Consider the following 5,000-nt stretch of genomic DNA (forward strand, 5'->3'; position numbering starts at 1 on the left):
CATGTAAAAAACCTGTCTGATTAGAATTAATAATGTCCGACAATACTCTTTTAATTCTATACGCTATACATTTTGCTAGAATTTTTGCATTACAACACTGAAGTGTAAGGGGCCTCCAATTTTTTTAATGGACTGGATCATTATACAGTGAGGGAAAAAAGTATTTGATCCCCTGCTGATTTTGTACGTTTGCCCACTGACAAATAAATGATCAGTCTATAATTTTAATGGTAGGTTTATTTGAACAGTGAGGGACAGAATAACAACAAATAAATCCAGAAAAACGCATGTAAAAAATGTTATAAATTGATTTGCATTTTAATGAGGGAAATAAGTATTTGACCCCCTCTCAATCAGAAAGATTTCTGGCTCCCAGGTGTCTTTTATACAGGTAACGAGCTGAGATTAGGAGCACACTCTTAAAGGGAGTGCTCCTAATCTCAGCTTGTTACCTGTATAAAACACACCTGTCCACAGAAGCAATCAATCAATCAGATTCCAAATTCTCCACCATGGCCAAGACCAAAGAGCTCTCCAAGGATGTCAGGGACAAGATTGTAGACCTACACAAGGCTGGAATGGGCTACAAGACCATCGCCAAGCAGCTTGGTGAGAAGGTGACAACAGTTGGTGCGATTATTCGCAAATGGAAGAAACACAAAAGACCTGTCAATCTCCCTCGGCCTGGGGCTCCATGCAAGTTCTCACCTCGTGGAGTTGCAATGATCATGAGAACGGTGAGGAATCAGCCCAGAACTACACGGGAGGATCTTGTCAATGATCTCAAGGCAGCTGGGACCATAGTCACCAAGAAAACAATTGGTAACACACTACGCCGTGAAGGACTGAAATCCTGCAGCGCCCGCAAGGTCCCCCTGCTCAAGAAAGCACATATACAGGCCTGTCTGAAGTATGCCAATGAATATCTGAATGATTCAGAGGAGAACTGGGTGAAAGTGTTGTGGTCAGATGAGACCAAAATGGAGCTCTTTGGCATCAACTCAACTCGCCATGTTTGGAGGAGGAGGAATGCTGCCTATGACCCCAAGAACACCATCCCCACCGTCAAAAATGGAGGTGGAAACATTATGCTTTGGGGGTGTTTTTCTGCTAAGAGGCCAGGACAACTTCACCGCATCAAAGGGACGATGGACGGGGCCATGTACCGTCAAATCTTGGGTGAGAACCTCCTTCCCTCAGCCAGGGCATTGAAAATGGGTCATGGATGGGTATTCTAGCATGACAATGACCCAAAACACACGGCCAAGGAAACAAAGGAGTGGCTCAAGAAGAAGCACATTAAGGTCCTGGAATGGCCTAGACAGTCTCCAGACCTTAATCCCATAGAACATCTGTGGAGGGAGCTGAAGGTTCGAGTTGCCAAACGTCAGCCTCGAAACCTTAATGACTTGGAGAAGATCTGCAAAGAGGAGTGGGACAAAATCCCTCCTGAGATGTGTGCAAACCTGGTGGCCAACTACAAGAAACGTCTGACCTCTGTGATTGCCAACAAGGTTTTTGCCACCAAGTACTAAGTCATGTTTTGCAGAGGGGTCAAATACTTATTTCCCTCATTAAAATGCAAATCAATTTATAACATTTTTGACATGTGTTTTTCTGGATTTTTTTGTTGTTATTCTGTCTCTCACTGTTCAAATAAACCTACCATTAAAATTATAGACTGATCATGTCTTTGTTCGGTGGGCAAACGTACAAAATCAGCAGGGGATCAAATACTTTTTTCCCTCACTGTATTTCCCACTTGTGTCCTGTTTCAGTAATAATGAAATCAGACCTTCTTCTTGAGTGTCTGATAATCTACCATTTACATAGGAGTGGTTGAAACATGATAATAACGGTCCTCTGAGTATATCAAAAAAAGGTTTGGTATACCTCGACCGGTATGCCATCCAACCCTGGAGTTTTCCCGGACTTAAAGTCTTTAATTGCATCCAGAAGTTCCTCCTCTGTAATTTCACCTTCACATGAGTATTTTAGTATGGCTGTTAATTTTACATTATCAATAGAAAATAAATCCCTACAATTAGCTTCAGTTAGAGGAGATGGAGGTGACTGAAACGAAAACATATGCTTAAAGTACTTTGCTTCCTCCTTCAAAATATAATTTGGTGAATCATGGGTGACGCCGTCATTTATAACCAGTTTCAGTAAATTATTTTTGGTAGCATTTTATCTTGAAGATTAAAAAAGAATTTGGTGCATTTTTCCCTGTATTCCATCCAGTTTCCTTTATTTTTTATAATATATTACACTTGATCTTTCTTGAATAAGTTTCTCACATTTTTTTCGCCCTCTAATTTATTCTTAGCCTCTATGTTACAGTTTTTATTGCTATCTATCTGTTCTGTTAGACCTTCTATTTTCTTTGTTAGTGTGGACTCTTTTGACCTAAATTGCTTTTGTTTTCGAGATGATTACTGAATTGCATGGCCTCTAAAGGCACATTTAAAAGTGTCCCATACAATAAGGGCATTTGCTGTACCTATGTTATGTCGGAAGAAATCAGTTATAAATTCCTCTGTCCTAGTTAAAAACAAGTTATCATCCAATAGGCTTTGATTACATTTCCAATATCCTCGCCCACGTGGAAATTCAGTAAGAATAATGTATATGCCAATTATATGATGGTCCGACCGCATTCTGTCCCCTATGAACACTTTTTAAACTTTTGGTGCCAACGAGAATGACATAAGAAAGAAGTCAAGACGACTAGCTTGATTGAATGTCATCTATTGTCTTTGTAGCATAAGCTCAATAATACACATTATATCAATTTCTATAGCCTTGAGTTTCTGTCGCAATAAGACAATGATCAAATTAGATCAGATTTTCTGCAAAGAAAGAAGTCAGTCCAATCAGATTGCATGTGTGTGTAGACATGTGCACATGTAGGTGAACATGTGTGCAAGCATGTACACTATAAGTGTACAGTATGTATGACGAGGCTTTGGTAGTTTGCTGCCGCTCATTTGAGCCTTGGTGTGGGGGTTGTCCTGTGTGTGCAGTGCAGCTAAATAAAGTGGATGTGTGCAGCCTGTCAACATGCCAGTTTACATGTGTGTGTACCCTGTGGCCTTGAGCTGTGAGGATTCCATGTCAGAAAGAAAGGACATATGTTTGTCTTTGTGGGATATGTTTGTCTTTGTGTATAGTTAATGTGTAAACATGGACAGTATACTAATTAGTCCCTGACAGCGCTTTGGAAACACATCTGAAGGAAGGTTAGAAAGGCTAGCATGAACTGTAGCGCCATGTTATTTTCATCATTCTATCTTGAATACAACATGTTTCTTTCATCTTTCTCTCTCTCGCTCTATAAACACTGTCTGTGTTTCTATGCCGTAAGCTATTTAGTGTGATTAGCATTTGCTCTGTTAGACATGTGTCTTTACAGTGTACAGTAACTCAATTAAGACATGTGCTAGCTAGCTAGGACATGTGAACCCACAGTATCCCCTGTACCCCAGTCTAGCAAGCAGTCTAGCAAGTCTCCCCCTGTCTGGCATACGCATGTCAACACCAGGATAGGTGTTGATTGTGAAAGGATGGCATTGTTGTTGTTAAAGAAATACATAACTTGGTAATACCACAGTAATATTACGACTGTCATACTGTTTATATACATTTTTTTGTTGGCTGTAGAATTTATAGAGCTCTTAAATGTTCTCCCCCCCAAAAAACAATCTGTACATTCAGTCCCTTTCATTTTCATATTTTCCAAAGTGAATTATTTGTACTTTTTGCTTCTATTTGGGTCATTTTGACATCATCGTTTTAGAGCATGCTGACACAGACATTGCTCCTAAAAACGTTTTTTCCATAGCTGTACAAAATGGTTGGCTAGCTAGCTAGTTTCACCTATATCCATTCATTTTTGTTGAGTGGTAATTGAGATTCTTAGTAACTCCAGTAACTCCAGTGATAACAGCATAGTTGAATAGTGTCTCTTAGTTCTCCCTGTGATGCTACACAGTTGGAGAGGGGGTTTTCACATGAACATTATCAAAGCTCAGTTTCACAGCAGAGCTGAGTGCACTGTAGGGATGGGCATTTTAACGTTTAATTCCGTACTTTTATTTGACTTCACTTGCTACACATGGAGATATTTGCCCATTTGATTGGCCAACAAAAACAACAAGCTATAATCTTGCGTAAAGGCTACCAGTCTTTTTTTATGGGGCGCACCACATATAAACTACATTCAAAAGTTTATTGTTTTATTAAATTAAGAATTTTAAATGTCATGGTATATCCTTGTATGTAACAATGTCACATGGATATTTTAATGTAATTTTGAAAAAATATTTTCATGATTAAAATAGGCCTATCATTTTCTGCCCTAAAAAATTAATACTCACACGTGATCAACTATTCACGTACTTTTGGATATTCTAATATTCAAATAACCGTGCCCCTCCCTAATGAACTGGAGGAGACCCTTTCAAATTCTTACTTGGAACACTCTCTCTTGCTAAAACGAACACTGGCCCTTTATTCTGCTGTACTGCTAAATGTTGCATAGAAGTTATGCTAGCGCTGAGCATTTGGAGGCTAGGGGGGTTGTTGAGAGCATGAATTAAATAACTCCTGGGGTTAAGGGGTGCAGGATCTAGCAGCGACAGGTTTTAGATCTGAAACACAGGCAGGGAAGTGGAGGGAGAAGGCCTGCTAGGCTGCTACTGGAACTACAGCCAAGCTGTAGTTAGCTTAAATCTCCCAATCAGCTCAGCTGCATGGATACGTACTCAGCCATTTCTGTTTTCTGTGTGCAGAGGTCTACTCTCCCTAGTCTATGCCTAATCTTGCTGTAATCATTATCTTGCTGAAAAACAGAGCTGCCCCTGGTTGATGACATTAAGTAACCACAATGCATCACATTGCCATTTCAGCTGTGTAATCTGATGAAGTGTGTGTATGATGTCTTGCGTGTCAGTGTCAGAGCGGCGTTGTGACCTGTCTGTTCGGGTGTTTGTGTGTGT

General features: G+C 40.0%; 1 protein-coding gene across 4 annotated transcripts in view; it reads left to right on the forward strand.

The window, feature by feature from the left end:
* rxraa (retinoid X receptor, alpha a) overlaps nucleotides 1-5,000 on the forward strand; it is a 145,974-nt gene that overhangs the window by 102,009 nt on the left and 38,965 nt on the right. The window lies entirely within an intron of this gene.

The sequence above is a fragment of the Coregonus lavaretus genome (assembly GCF_964263955.1).
Source record: "Coregonus lavaretus genome assembly, chromosome: 24".
In the NCBI taxonomy this organism is placed as follows: domain Eukaryota; kingdom Metazoa; phylum Chordata; class Actinopteri; order Salmoniformes; family Salmonidae; genus Coregonus; species Coregonus lavaretus.